The sequence below is a fragment of the Perca flavescens genome, chromosome 15, assembly GCF_004354835.1.
Source record: "Perca flavescens isolate YP-PL-M2 chromosome 15, PFLA_1.0, whole genome shotgun sequence".
Lineage (NCBI taxonomy): Eukaryota > Metazoa > Chordata > Actinopteri > Perciformes > Percidae > Perca > Perca flavescens.
The window spans coordinates 778,059-793,862 of record NC_041345.1 but is presented as its reverse complement, the minus strand read 5'-3'; the positions used below and the strand labels follow the sequence as shown (position 1 = coordinate 793,862).

General features: G+C 44.8%; 1 protein-coding gene across 1 annotated transcript in view; it reads left to right on the top strand.

Annotated features, from left to right (window-relative positions):
• cnn1b (calponin 1, basic, smooth muscle, b) overlaps positions 1-15,804 on the top strand; it is a 34,453-nt gene that overhangs the window by 10,769 nt on the left and 7,880 nt on the right. The window lies entirely within an intron of this gene.

The window sequence follows — 15,804 nt, the reverse complement described above, 5'->3', positions numbered from 1 at the left end:
GAATTGTCCTTTTTAACGTACACTTGTTGTCCCGTGTGAGCTGAGGACCTCATCTGTTGATGTTTCTGAATGTCTTCCTACAGCTGCTTCATAAAAGCTTTCACACAAACACACAGACATGGGTCATTAGTATGAGAACAACATGAGATTTTAACTTTCAGGCTCGGACAGAAATATCTTTAAAGTGCCCATTTTATGAAAAAATCACTTTTTCTGGTGATTTGGGGAGTTATTTTGTGTCTCTGGTGCTTCCACACACATACACACTTTGAATAATCCCTCCATGGTGTTCTGAGTGAGATCTGGTTTCTGAATGTGTCCTGCCTTCAGTCTCCTGGTGAGCTGGTCAAAATCGGCTCGGACTGTGACGTCACAGTCCGAAATGAGCTGGCTAACCACGACCGTTAGCTCGTAGCGTTAGCGTAATGATAATGCTAGCATGCTACGTCGTTCTCAATAGCAAAGCACTGCTACAACACACACTAGTTCACCATAATCTCCAAAAGAACTACTTCCATGTGCTCCCTGGTTTAGAAGAAGTCTCCCAGCTGATCCTGCCTTGGAACTGACTGAAGTTGGAGAAACAGCCTTTCTTTTACTGTCTATGGAGCTAGCTGACATGATCTACGATCTGAGCTACTGAGCATGTGCGAGTGCAATCAAAGATAGTACAGAAGAAGAAAAGAGGTCTCACTCTGTAGCTAAAACAGAAACCAGCTGAAAAGAGGATCTGCAGCAGTGAGAGAGAGCTGTGGAGTACAACAAAAATATGGTGTTTTTTGAAAATTAAACCATGTAAACCTATTCTGGTACAACCTTAAAATACAGTTATGAACCTGAAAATGAGCAGAATATGGACTTTAATGCCCATTGGCTTCGGGGCCGGGCTCGTTTAAAAAATCTTGAACCTGCACTTTCATATGTCTCTGTGTAGTTTTACTTATTTAAAGCTAATGTACTTGCTCTTACTACTTGTTGTCTGGAGTTTGAACCTTCACAGTTGAATGCACTTTAATTGTAAGTCGCTTTGGATAAAAGCGTCAGCTAAATGACATGTCATGGTTACCGCTCTGTCGGGTTCGGGTCGGGCTCGGACAGAAAAATGCGGCCCGATCAGCACTCCAGTCACTATAGCTTTGGTCAATGTCTTTGTCGATCACTTCTGCACTTTATTTGAAGTTTGGGGGTTTTAAGCTTTTTTTTCACGACATTTCTTCATCATTTTTATTTCAAATTCTATAAAACTGACTAAAACACCCAAATTCAATGAAAGTAGTGTACTGATCATGTACTTAACTTGTGAAGAGTGTTGTAGGGAACCATCCATGTTATTTATTATTTTTTTGGACAATTTGGTTGAAAGAAACTCACATCTTTTTATATAGAAACTTTTTAAAAATGGGCCAAATTTCACTCGAGGAGAACGGCAGGGGTAGGAACAACGTTAGGTGGAGAAAATGTATGGAGACAGACAGGTACATCAGAGAGCAGCAGAGAGACAGACGGGTACATCAGAGAGCAGCAGAGAGACAGACGGGTACATCAGCTGATCATCATCATCATCTACAGTAACAGCCTTGTAAGGAGTGATCGGGCTCAGGCTCGTGTCCTTTCTGTAAACAGTTTACAATCGCAGTCAAGAATGACCTAACACTGTCCCGGACAAGACACAGGTGCACACGAGACCTTCTGATATTTAGAGAATGTGTGACACCACCAACACCACCACCACCAACAACACCACCAACAACAACAACAACACCAACAACAACAACACCACCAACAACAACACCACCAACACCAACACCACTAACACCAACACCACCAACACCACCAACAACACCACCAACAACACCAAAAACGCCAACACCACCAACACCACCAACAACAACACCAACACCACCAAAAACACCACCAACAACGACACTAATCCCTTGTATGTGTAAAGGAAACGTACTTGGCAATAAAGCTCATTCTGATTCTGGGGATGGTGAGAGGATGCCATTTCTCTCGTGTGTGTGTGTGTGTGTGTGACTATTTACATTGTAGATTCTCACTGAAGGCATCAAAACTATGAATGAACACATATGGAATTATGTACTTAACAAAAAAGTGTGAAATAACTGAAAACATGTCTTATATTTTAGATTCTTCAAAGTAGCCACCCTTTGCTTTTTTTGATAACTCTGCAAACCCTTGGTGTTCTCTCAATGAGCTTCATGAGGTAGTCACCTGAAATGGTTTTACCTTCACAGGTGTGCTTTGTCAGGGTTCATTAGTGGAATTATTTCCCTTATTAATAAAAAAGCAAAGGGTGGCTACTTTGAAGAATCTAAAATATAAGACATGTTTTCAGTTATTTCACACTTTCTTGTTAAGTACATAATTCCATATGTGTTCATTCATAGTTTTGATGCCTTCAGTGAGAATCTACAATGTAAATAGTCATGAAAATAAAAAGGAAACTCATTGAATGAGAAGGTGTGTCCAAACTTTTGGCCTGTACTGTAGGGTGACCAGACACCAGACACTTTGCGCGTGACCAAAGTGTGTTTGTGCACGCACACGCTTTTTAACGTGAACATGTGCCAGCCCAGGACAGACAGACTTCATTATTTTGATCCTAGGCTCCTTGTCTAATAAGTGTTTTTTTCCTGTGAAATTAACAAAATTGCAGTAAAGTTTGAGGTGTTATTTATTCCAATAACAGCAAAGTAATTAAAATGATTTATTGAAAATTTTGAACATTAAACACTTAATTTCCTGCATTCTGGTGAATGTTTATGCACCTATCTCTACCTTTTTCTGAATCAATGTATGCTGCAAATATCTTTATTTAAAGAAAAACATTACAATCCAAATATAAAAAACATAATGGAATATATTGCAGTAAGGCTGTCAGGCATTCTGTATTGCTTTCAACTATTTATTCTCCTTTGGATGGACTTTTCTAATTCTATCTGAGTCAGCACACATGTAGCCTATAGGCATCATTTACTCTTACCTCCTGTTTTGCGTCTTTTGTTGGTTAAGTAACCTCCTTAATGTGCATATGACAATTATTCACCTCAATGATACATTCATTCATTTTAATTTATTAATAAACCCCTGGACTGTAATATTTCAGATGTTTAAGCAAGATTTACTGCTCTTGTCGAAAACTTTGTGCACATTCAAAGTATATAAACACAGTATATCCGTGTTCTCTGTGATTTGGAGGAGTCGTGATATTTTGAGAAAAATAAAGTGATAATAGGCTATTACAAGAATAAAGTCACTAGCTATATTTCAGAAAATAATCTACCTGCACCATAGTCTGTTGTGCATTACGTGATTGCTCTGCTGATCCGGTAGATCTCAGACAGAAACAGAGCCCCGTCTGGGTCTCTGGTCTCTGAATGAGACAAATTGTTTAGCTATGGAAGTGGCTGTACGTTGCTCTACGTCAGAGGTGGAAACCCGAAACTACAGAAATACACGAAGCACAAACGCAACACATCTACCGCAGCATGGCCACAGCTGAGCGCGTCCATGAACCTGAAGCTGCGCTGCATTTTACAGAGAGAGAGGACACTAAGAGACCCACAGGTCTGCTTCAGAGCTCCGTGTGTCTGAGTCTGAACCGTAGACTGGAAACGTCACGTCACGGGAACCCCAAACTAAATCCGTAGTATTGCGCTCCTAAACTTTGTGTTGATGGCATCACTGTATTAGACTGATTTGGCTACGATTCCTCCGAAAACTTCACCCGGCTTTCACAGCTTTCCTCACGGAGAGACGGTTGCTAGGTGATAGCAACAAATACAGCATGGTCGGACCCCGCACGTAGCTGCCCGTTCTATTCGCCTCGGAAGAATAAACTGGACAAAGTTACATTCGGGGCTAAACTCAAAACATTCGGGGCTGAAGACACGGCAAAATCGGCTGACGCCGCTCCTGGTGTGAACCGAGACATTTTAGCGTCCCGACAGGCTTTTGTCGGGACTCGGGACAAGCAATAAAAAATCGGGACTGTCCCGGTCAAACCGGGACGTCTGGTCACCCTACTGTACTGTATACCCAGGGTCTTCTCTCTGTTGTCAGGCCCTACCATGGCCTCCTACCAAAACTGAAAGTGAGAATGTAACGTTCCCTCTCTTACAGCAGGTTTTGCTCTGGGGGCCTCCTCCCAAAAACAGCAGATTGGGGATTGTAGATGTGTGGTTGTAGACGTGTGGTTGTTGACGTGTGGTTGTTGACGTGTGGTTGTAGACGTGTGGTTGTTGACGTGTGGTTGTTGACGTGTGGTTGTTGACGTGTGGTTGTGTGGTTGATTTGTGGTTGTAGATGCGTGGTTGTAGATGCGTGGTTGTAGACGTATGGTTGATTTGTGGTTGTAGATGTGTGGTTGTAGACGTGTGGTTGTAGATGCGTGGTTGTTGACGTGTGGTTGTAGATGTGTGGTTGTAGACGTGTGGTTGTAGACGTATGGTTGATTTGTGGTTGTAGATGCGTGGTTGTAGATGCGTGGTTGTAGATGCGTGGTTGTTGACGTGTGGTTGTTGACGTGTGGTTGTAGACGTGTGGTTGTAGACGTGTGGTTGTAGATGTATGGTGGTCGATGCGTTGTAGATGTGTGGTTGTAGATGTGTGGTTGTTTTGTGGTTGTAGATGTGTGGTTGTTTTGTGGTTGTAGATGTGTGGTTGTAGATGTGGTTGTAGACGTGTGGTTGTAGATGTGGTTGTAGACGTGTGGTTGTTGACGTGTGGTTGTTGACGTATGGTTGTTGTGTGGTTGTAGATGCGTGGTTGTAGATGTGTGGTTGTAGATGTGTGGTGGTCGATGCGTTGTAGATGTGTGGTTGTAGATGTGTGGTTGTTTTGTGGTTGTAGATGTGTGGTTGTAGATGTGGTTGTAGACGTATGGTTGATGTGTGGTTGTAGATGTGTGGTTGTAGACGTGTGGTTGTTGACGTGTTGTTGATGACGTGTGGTTGTTGACGTGTGGTTGTTGACGTGTGGTTGTTAAGGTGCGGTTGTAGATGTGTGGTTGTTGACGTGTGGTTGTAGATGTATGGTTGTAGACGTGTGGTTGATGTGTGGTTGTTTTGTGGTTGTAGATGCGTGAATTGTAGATGCGCGGTTGTAGATGTGTGGTTGTTGTGTGGTTGTAGATGCGTGGTTGTAGACGTGTGGTTGTAGACGTGTGGTTGATGTGTGGTTGTTTTGTGGTTGTAGATGCGTGAATTGTAGATGCGCGGTTGTAGATGTGTGGTTGTTGTGTGGTTGTAGATGCGTGGTTGTAGACGTATGGTAGACGTGTGGTTGTAGATGTGTGGTTGTAGATGTGTGGTTGTAGATGCGTGGTTGTAGATGCGTGGTTGTAGACGTGTGGTTGTAGACGTGTGGTTGTAGATGTGTGGTTGTAGATGTATGGTGGTCGATGCGTTGTAGATGTGTGGTTGTAGATGTGTGGTTGTTTTGTGGTTGTAGATGTGTGGTTGTAGATGTGGTTGTAGACGTATGGTAGACGTGTGGTTGTTTTGTGGTTGTAGACGTGTGGTTGTTTTGTGGTTGTTGACGTGTGGTTGTTGACGTGTGGTTGTTGACGCGTGGTTGTTGAAGCGTGGTTGTAGATGTGTGGTTGTAGATGTGTGGATGTTAAGGTGCGGTTGTAGATGTGTGGTTGTTGACGTGTGGTTGTTGACGTATGGTTGTAGACGTATGGTTGTTGTGTGGTTGTAGATGCGTGGTTGTAGACGTGTGGTTGTAGACGTATGGTTGTTTTGTGGTTGTAGATGTGTGGTTGTTGATGTGTGGTTGTTTTGTGGTTGTAGATGCGTGGTTGTTGATGTGTGGTTTTGATGTGTGGTTGTAGATGTGTGGTAGTAGATGTGTGGTTGTTGATGTATGGTTGTTTTGTGGTTGTAGATGCGTGGTTGTAGATGTGTGGTTGTTGATGTGTGGTTGTAGATGTATGGTTGTTTTGTGGTTGTAGATGTGTGGTTGTAGATGTATGGTGGTCGATGCGTTGTAGATGTGTGGTTGTAGATGTGTGGTTGTTTTGTGGTTGTAGATGTGTGGTTGTAGATGTGGTTGTAGACGTATGGTAGACGTGTGGTTGTTTTGTGGTTGTAGACGTGTGGTTGTTTTGTGGTTGTTGACGTGTGGTTGTTGACGTGTGGTTGTTGACGTGTGGTTGTTGACGCGTGGTTGTTGAAGCGTGGTTGTAGATGTGTGGTTGTAGATGTGTGGTTGTTAAGGTGCGGTTGTAGATGTGTGGTTGTTGACGTGTGGTTGTTGACGTATGGTTGTAGACGTATGGTTGTTGTGTGGTTGTAGATGCGTGGTTGTAGACGTGTGGTTGTAGACGTATGGTTGTTTTGTGGTTGTAGATGTGTGGTTGTTGATGTGTGGTTGTTTTGTGGTTGTAGATGCGTGGTTGTTGATGTGTGGTTTTTGATGTGTGGTTGTAGATGTGTGGTAGTAGATGTGTGGTTGTTGATGTATGGTTGTTTTGTGGTTGTAGATGCGTGGTTGTAGATGTGTGGTTGTTGATGTGTGGTTGTAGATGTATGGTTGTTTTGTGGTTGTAGATGTGTGGTTGTAGATGTGTGGTTGTTGATGTGTGGTTGTAGATGTGTGGTTGTAGATGTATGGTTGTTTTGTGGTTGTAGATGCGTGGTTGTAGATGTGTGGTTGTAGATGTATGGTTGTTTTGTGGTTGTTGATGTGTGGTTGTTGATGTGTGGTTGTTGATGTGTGGTTGTTGATGTGTGGTTGTTTTGTGGTTGTAGATGCGTGGTTGTAGACGTGTGGTTGTAGATGTGTGGTTGTTGACGTGTGGTTGTTGACGTGTGGTTGTTTTGTGGTTGTAGACGTGTGGCTGTAGACGTGTGGCTGTAGACGTGTGGCTGTAGACGCGTGGCTGTAGACGCGTGGCTGTAGACGCGTGGCTGTAGACGCGTGGTTGTAGACGTGTGGCTGTAGACGTGTGGCTGTAGACGCGTGGCTGTAGACGGTGGTGGTTGACGGTGGCTGTTGCGTGGCTGTTGGCGTGGCTGTGGCGTGGCTGTGGCTGTAGACGCGTGGCTGTAGACGCGTGGCTGTAGACGCGTGGCTGTAGACGCTGCGTGGCTGTAGACGCGTGGTTGTAGACGCGTGGTTGTTGCGCTGTGGCTGTAGACGGTGGTTGTAGGCTGGTTGTAGACGCGTGGTTGTAGACGGCGTGGTTGTTGACGTGGCTGCGTGGTTGTAGGCTGTAGGCTGCGTGGTTGTAGACGCGTGGTTGTAGACGCGTGGTTGTTGACGCGTGGCTGTTGACGCGTGGCTGTAGACGCGTGGCTGTAGACGCGTGGTTGTAGACGCGTGGCTGTAGACGCGTGGTTGTTGACGTGTGGCTGTTGACGTGTGGCTGTAGACGCGTGGCTGTAGACGTGTGGTTGTAGACGCGTGGCTGTAGACGCGTGGCTGTAGACGCGTGGTTGTTGACGCGTGGTTGTTGACGCGTGGTTGTAGACGCGTGGTTGTAGACGGCGTGGTTGTAGGCGGCGTGGTTGTAGACGTGGTTGTAGACGCGTGGCTGTAGACGCGGCGTGGTTGTGACGCGTGGCTGGCTGTGGCTGTAGACGCGTGGTTGTAGACGCGTGGTTGTTGACGTGTGGTTGTAGACGCGTGGTTGTAGACGCGTGGTTGTGTGGTTGTAGACGGCGTGGCTGTAGACGGCGTGGTTGTGAGGCGTGGTTGTTGGCGTGGTTGTAGACGCGTGGGCTGTAGACGCGTGGCTGTAGACGCGTGGCTGTAGACGCGTGGTTGTAGACGCGTGGCTGTAGACGTGTGGTTGTAGACGCGTGGTTGTAGGCGTGGTTGTAGGCGCGTGGTTGTTGACGTGGTTGGCTGTTGTGTGGCTGTGGCTGTAGGCGGCGTGGCTGTAGACGCGTGGTTGTAGACGTGTGGTTGTGCGTGTGGCTGTAGACGCGTGGCTGTAGACGCGTGGTTGTAGACGCGTGGTTGTTGACGCGTGGTTGTAGACGTGGCTGTAGACGCGTGGTTGTGACGGCGTGGTTGTAGACGCGTGGTTGTTGACGCTGTAGACGCGTGGTTGTAGACGCGGCGTGGCTGTAGGCGGCGTGGCTGTAGACGCTGTGGTTGTTGACGCGGCGTGGCTGTAGACGCGTGGCTGTTGACGCGTGGCTGTAGACGCGTGGTTGTAGACGCGTGGCTGTAGACGTGTGGTTGTTGACGTATGGTTGTTGCTTCATGTTTATGAATGAAAAAGGTTTCTGGTCAGAAAGCCAGCGGCAACTCTAAGAGCTTCTCTGAGCTCTCAGAGCTGGAATATATGTGGACTGGAGCCAGAGCTGCTCGGTCCTGGCCCGTCTTTATCAGACGAGTGTTTGCCTAAATAGTCAACTCGCTGTAAAAGGGAAGATTCTGGAAAACCTAGAGGTGGGGTGGGGGCTGGGGGTGGGGAGACCTGTGAGCCCGGCCAATGGGAGGGGAGACTGTCAGAGGGGAGGGGAGACCGGTGAGCCCGGCCAATGGGAGGAGACTGTCAGAGGGGGAGGGGGAGACCGGTGAGCCCGGCCAATGGGAGGGGAGACTGTCAGAGGGGGAGGGGGAGACCGGTGAGCCCGGCCAATGGGAGGGGAGACTGTCAGAGGGGGAGGGGGGAGTATTTGGGGGAAAGCTGTTTCTCCCAAGTTTGGTGTGACGGCCTGGAAGCTGCTTTGAAATACGTGTTTGTGTTGGCTGCAGATCTGTGTGTGTGTGTGTGTGTCTGTCTCTGTGTGTGTGTGTGTGTGTGTGTGTGTGTGTCTCTGTCTGTGTGTGTGTGTGTGTGTGTGTGTGTCTCTGTCTGTCTGTGTGTGTGTGTGTGTGTGTGTGTGTGTGTGTGTCTCTGTGTGTGTGTGTGTGTGTGTCTCTGTCTCTGTGTGTGTGTGTGTGTGTGTGTGTCTCTGTGTGTGTGTGTGTGTGTGTGTGTGATTGTCTGTGTCTCTGTGTGTGTGTGTGTGTGTGTGTGTGTGTGTCTGTCTGTGTGTGTGTGTGTGTGTGTGTGTCTCTGTCTGTCTGTGTGTGTGTGTGTGTGTGTGTGTGTGTCTCTGTGTGTGTGTGTGTGTGTGTGTGTGTGTGTGTCTCTGTCTGTGTGTGTGTGTGTGTGTGTGTGTGTCTGTGTGTGTGTGTGTGTGTGTGTGTGTGTGTGTGATTGTCTCTCTGTGTGTGTGTGTGTGTGTGTGTGTGTGTCTGGATGATTTGTGTGTGTGTCTGTCTGTGTGTGTGTGTGTGTGTGTGTGTGTGTGTGTGTGTGTGTATGGATGATTGTGTGTGTGTGTCTGTGTGTGTGTGTGTGTGTGTGTGTCTGGATGATTGTGTGTGTGTGTCTGTCTCTGTGTGTGTGTGTGTGTGTGTGTGTGTGTGTGTATGGATGATCGTGTGTGTGATTGGATGATTGTGTGTGTGTGTGTCTGTCTCTGTGTGTCTGTCTCTGTGTGTGATTGTGTGCGTGTGTGTGTGTCTGGATGATTGTGTGTGATTGTCTGTCTCTGTGTGATTGTGTGTGTCTGTCTCTGTGTGTGTGTGTGTGTGTGTATGGATGATCGTGTGTGTGTGTGAGATTGTGTGTGTGTGTGATTGTCTGTGTGTGTGTGTGTGTGACTGGATGATTGTGTGTGTGTGTCTGTCTCTGTGTGTGATTGTGTGCGTGTGTGTCTGGATGATTGTGTGTGTGTGATTGTCTGTCTCTGTGTGATTGTGTGTGTGTGTGTGTGTGTGTGTGTGTGTGTGTGTGTGTGTGTGTGTGTGTGCGCTGCTGTGTGTGTAACAAGCAAAGTGTTTTCGTGCTGTGCACGAGCCTAGGAGCATTTGACTATTGCTCTGTTAAAATAACAATGAAATGCTGCGTTACTGACTTTAGACCAGTAGTGTGTCTCAAATCGCGCACTTCTCGTAGTGCGCTAAGGGAAGTGCACTTCGTACACTATGTACTTACTTGCATAGTGCGTAAAATTTGACGGGGGAGTGTTGTCTCAAATCGCGCACTGCACTTAGGTACTTACCGACAGACTCTAGCCAGGATGTCCTGATACTGTAGCCGATCAGACAAGGTACTCACAGCAAGTAACCTCTCAAAACCAATGATGATAATTGGGGTTGTGTTTATTAATAAAGCCTCAGTCTTCAAATAAAAACTAAAAATGTACAATGCCATTACATCTGCATTGAAAATAAAACACAAATAATGAAATGTCCCTGGTTACAGAAACTCCAAATTACACAAACTTGTAATTATAAAACAGTACAGAGTATTACTGACCACACCTTCAGAGATAAAGTAGGCTACTTGCTGTCCCTGAACATGGGGGATTAGATTTATTGTAGGCCTATACCAAAATTACACTGAGAGTGTTAGTTACTATATACTATAACTATTCAAATATAAATGTATATAACGTTTAATATTTTCTCAATGTCATATTACACTTTTGATCAATGTTGTCTGTGAAGCTTTCACAAACAACCCCCAGGTCTTTGCCAGTTCCACAATAGTAAACACAGATATGAAAGACCAGGAAAAACTGCACTCTGATGGAAGACAGACACAAAGTGCAAGCTAGGATTTTAAGGTTAAACTTTTGGTTAGATTTGGTGAATAATTTCGCCCCCTTCCCTGTTTGTGGTGCCAATGCATTCCTGATGTTTTCCTGTTTAATTTAATACCATAGTCTTCATCCTAGCAGCAAAATTGAGCTCACTACAACCTCTCATCTACAGCCAAGTTATAACGCGTTTATAAATGCGTTTATTATGTAGTTAATAATTTCTGTTAGTAGCATATAAGTGATTGTATAGCGCCCCCTGCTGTTGGCTGTTAATATCGCTTTAATAGACCTTTTTTTTTGTGGACTTTTCCAGAACGCACAGATTGTCAGTCCGTCCCTGCCTGTTGTCACCACACATTTCTGCCTTGTTCATGAAAATTAATGTGATTGTTTTTATTGTTGCTTGTTTTTGCCCTTTGTTTTATTCAATTTCAATTCAATTTTATTTATAGTATCAAATCATAACAAGAGTTATCTCGAGACACTTTACAGATAGAGTAGGTCTAGACCACACTCTATAATTTACAAAGCCCCAACAATTCCAACAATTACAGTAATTCCCTCAAGAGCAAGCAGTGCGACAGTGGCGAGGAAAAACTCCCTCTTGGGAAGAAACCTCGGACAGACCCAGGCTCTTGGTAGGCGGTGTCTGACGGGCCGGTTGGGGGTGTGATGAACAGTGGCGATAATAGTCACATTAATAATGGAACAGTGACTGGATTTTATGCAACCGGAAACATCCAGGTATGATGATATTTATACTTTTGTAAAAAAATAAAATAAATAAATAACCCAAAATGGCCATTTTGAGTTATTTAGCAAAATTGGAGCAGTTTAAATGGTGTCCAACTGACATATAACGTTAACATAGAAAATAGTCATATTATATGTTTATATAAAGGGTGTTTATTAGCAATAGCTGTTAATTACAGTGAAAATACAAGAGTCAAAAGCAGAGGCAACACAATAGACATTTAAATAGATCCTATTGTTCTATTCATTGCTGGCCCTGTGTTTTGATGGGGAAAGTGATCTGAGGGGGGACTTCAGACTCTACAGCAGGATCCTTTAACGGTACATCCTCGGTACGGCGTGGGATCCGTCATCGAGGTCCTCGTCTTCCTCTTCTGGCTCGCCAGCGGTACATCTGATCGTGGTTTAGCCAGAGCCTTTAATTGTATATTTACCAGATCACACATCTAACGCTAAAATCGTCTGCAGTGAGGACGATAGTTTAAAAACAACAACCGTATACCACAACACATGTAACGTTAGCTAGGTTATCACTGATTGGCCAGAGGTTAAACCAAAGAGCATAGCTAGAAGTACCGGTAACTTCGCCGCTGTTAGCTAGCTAAGGTTAGCTAAAGCTAGCTTAATGGCACCTCCAAATTACGATGCAAATAAACGTTATAATTCGCGGTAAAAAAATCATCACTGACTGCAAAATTAACCACACATCCATAAACAGGTTGCGTATATGTTAAACAAGTATAGCAAAAAGACTAATGTTGAACTTACATTTGGGTCTCGCTGTCGCGTATTCGGCCGCCATTATCGAAAGTTTTTCACCTTTTGTTAGCTCCGCCCCTTCCGCTACGTAGCCAAGATGGCGACAGTTGAGTGTGGAAAGTGTCCATCGATCCACACTCAACTTTTTCACCGTTATGAGTGCACCATCCGGGTACTTGTAGTCACTGCATTGACCACACATCGACCAGTCACATTCTGAGTGTACTCAAATAGTTAGTATAAGTACAGAAGTGCGCGATTTGAGACACACCACAGGTTTTTGTTGGTCAATGGTGTGATCACTTCCTGCTGCCTCGAGATGGCAATACGTCCAGAATGCACCTGAACACACCTCCCTGTAAGACCAGCACGCCCAGAATGCACCTGAACACACCTCCCTGTTAGACCAGCACGCCCAGAATGCACCTGAACACACCTCCCTGTAAGACCAGCATGTCCTGAATGCACCTGAACACACCTCCCTGTAAGACCAGCACGCCCAGAATGCACCTGAACACACCTCCCTGTAAGACCAGCACGCCCAGAATGCACCTGAACACACCTCCCTGTAAGACCAGCACGCCCAGAATGCACCTGAACACCCCTCCCTGTAAGACCAGCATGTCCTGAATGCACCTGAACACACCTCCCTGTAAGACCAGCACGCCCAGAATGCACCTGAACACACCTCCCTGTTAGACCAGCACGCCCAGAATGCACCTGAACACACCTCCCTGTAAGACCATCATGTCCTGAATGCACCTGAACACACCTCCCTGTAAGACCAGCACACCCAGAATGCACCTGAACACACCTCCCTGTAAGACCAGCACACCCAGAATGCAGATAATATCAATACATGTTTACACTTTAAACTACTTGCAAAAATCAGTGGTCTGCAACATTAAAAGCTGCCAGTTTACAGCACTGAAAAAACAAAAAGGCCAAAACAAGGCCAAACAAAAAGCGTCTGCATCATAACTCTTCTTCTCTTCTGTGCTTCTGTCAGCTTTGTTTGGCGCAGCTCCGTGCTGCCTTCATGGAAACGGGACGTCAGAGCATCATCTTAAATGAGTTCTGTAGCCTGTACTTCAGCGTGAAGCTGCGTTCAGATAAAAAAATAAAAAAGCAATCCCCGCAGTGTGGTGTGAAGTCCTGTTGTATCTTGTAGCACAAGTAGACTTTATATTTCACAGTAGCCTAACAGTTTTTTGTCAGATCGTTTATAGAACCCAACGTTTCCTACTGCACCTGAAGGCAGCTTCATTTCACGGAGAAAGGGAGAAAGAAAAGAGACGAGCGAGAGATATCGACTGTGCTTTGTTGTTTGGCAATCAGTCAGCTGTTCAGAGCTTGTGTTTGGGGTTTTAAACCAAGGGGGGGGTAAGCTTTGGATCAGAACTCGAACCTCCTATGGCGCCATTTTGTTGCTACAAAGGTATCACCTCCCGTTAACTCCCATTCATTTTCGACGTCACTTTGACAGAGAATAACTTTACATCTGAAGCGTTTAAAGACTCTATTTCTCCGTTGTTTATTTCTAAAGTAACACGACAATGTATAAAAGGCTCCATTACCTTGTAGCTCACGTTATGGCTCCGTAGCAGACGCTTTTATAACAATAGGCTAACGATTGGGTCATAACCACGAGACTTACTGTCACACAGTAGAGGAATTACCGTATAGTACAGGAGAAGCTCACAGGCAGTTTGGACTTCCATTATCTGTTTAGGTTTAATTACTAATGTTAACTAGCATGTTAGTGATCAATAATTACTAATGTTAACTAGCATGTTAGTGATCAGTAATTACTAATGTTAACTAGCATGTTAGTTATCAGTAATTACTAATGTTAACTAGCATGTTAGTGATCAGTAATTACTAATGTTAACTAGCATGTTAGTGATCAGTAATTACTAATGTTAACTAGCTTGTTAGTGATCAGTAATTACTAATGTTAACTAGCATGTTAGTGATCAGTAATTACTAATGCTAACTAGCATGTTAGTGATCAGTAATTACTAATGCTAACTAGTATGTTAGTGATCAGTAATTACTAATGTTAACTAGCATGTTAGTGATCAGTAATTACTAATGTTAACTAGCATGTTAGTGATCAGTAATTACTAATGTTAACTAGCATGTTAGTGATCAGGAATTACTAATGTTAACTAGCATGTTAGTGATCAGGAATTACTAATGTTAACTAGCATGTTAGTGATCAGTAATTACCTGTGTCTATGTTATCTCCTTACATATACCTACACTCTCCGTCTCTGTAAGATTGGGAATGATTGAGATTTCTCTCTCACAGCTACCAGAAGACTTCACACTTTCAGACACGTTGCTCACGTCACATCTACGTCTTCAAGCTCAGTTGGAGGCTGTTCAGTAACACTCAGCCAGCACCGGGAAACAGACTTCTGATATCCTCCACTGGTCTCAGACCAGAGACACGGGGTCTGCTGGTCCAGTTTATATATACTGTCTATGGTTTTAAAACTTTCTAGTGGAAGCGATAGATGCAGTGATGTCAGTGTTTATTGTACGGGACTCTCACACCTCCACAAAACGCAGCGCTATGTGCGTTTCTCCAAATGTTTTTTTTCTGCTATTTACTCACAAGACAGCCGATGGTAAACCTCTTCTAAGCAATAAAAAAAACACTCGGCGGAGCTGTGGCAATGCCGCCAGGTAGCATCAGTGGAGGTCTTTGCTCCATTCTCAGATACATTCCACAGACTGGTCCTCCAAATCATTATTGCTCTCAATACAAGGTTTTTAAAAATAATTAGTGAGTGCAAGTTGTTTAGCCATACTAAAGCAAAATCAAGCTATGACACTTCTAGCTAGTGAACATTACTGTTGTTCGCGCCCGATTTGCAATAGTGCTACATTGATGTTGCATTGACCAATGAAAACCGGTGCATACATCCTACTGTAATAGATGTGCCCGGCAAGTGAGCTTGTCAGGCGTAGCAACAGTAACTAGGGAGGGCGGGGCTTAGCAAACATAGCGAAGGATCGGGCGGGACCTTCTTATATACTGTCTCTGGGTGGGACAGCTCTTCTGTCAATGTGGAATGAAAACACACAAACACACTAAACTTTGAATTTCTGATTGGGCAGGCCAGCTCTGCGCCTGCTGGGCCGGTCTTAAAGTGCTCATTTTCAGGTTCATAACTGTATTTTAAGGTTGTACCAGAATAGGTTTACATGGTTTAATTTTCAAAAAACACCATATTTTTGTTGTACTGCACAGCTCTCTCTCACTGCTGCAGATCCTCTTTTCCTGGTTTCTGTTTTAGCTACAGAGTGAGACCTCTTTTCTTCTTCTTCTTCTGTACTATCTTTGATTGCACATGCTCAGTAGCTCAGATGTAGCTCATGTCAGCTAGCTAACTCTAGAGACTGTAAAAGAAAGGCTGTTTCTCCAACTTTGGTCACTAACAAAGCAGGATCAGCTGGGAGACTTCTTCTAAACCAGGGAGCACATGGAAGTAGTTCTTTTGGAGATTATGGTGAACTAGTGTGTGTTGTAGCAGTGCTTTTCCATTGAGAACGAGGTAGCATGCTAGCGCTAGCATGCTAATGCTAGCGCTAGCATGCTAATGCTAGCCAGCTCATTTCAGACTGTGACGTCACAGTCCGAGCCGATTTTGATCAGCTCACCCGGAGACTGAAGGCAGGACACATTCAGACACCGGATCTCACT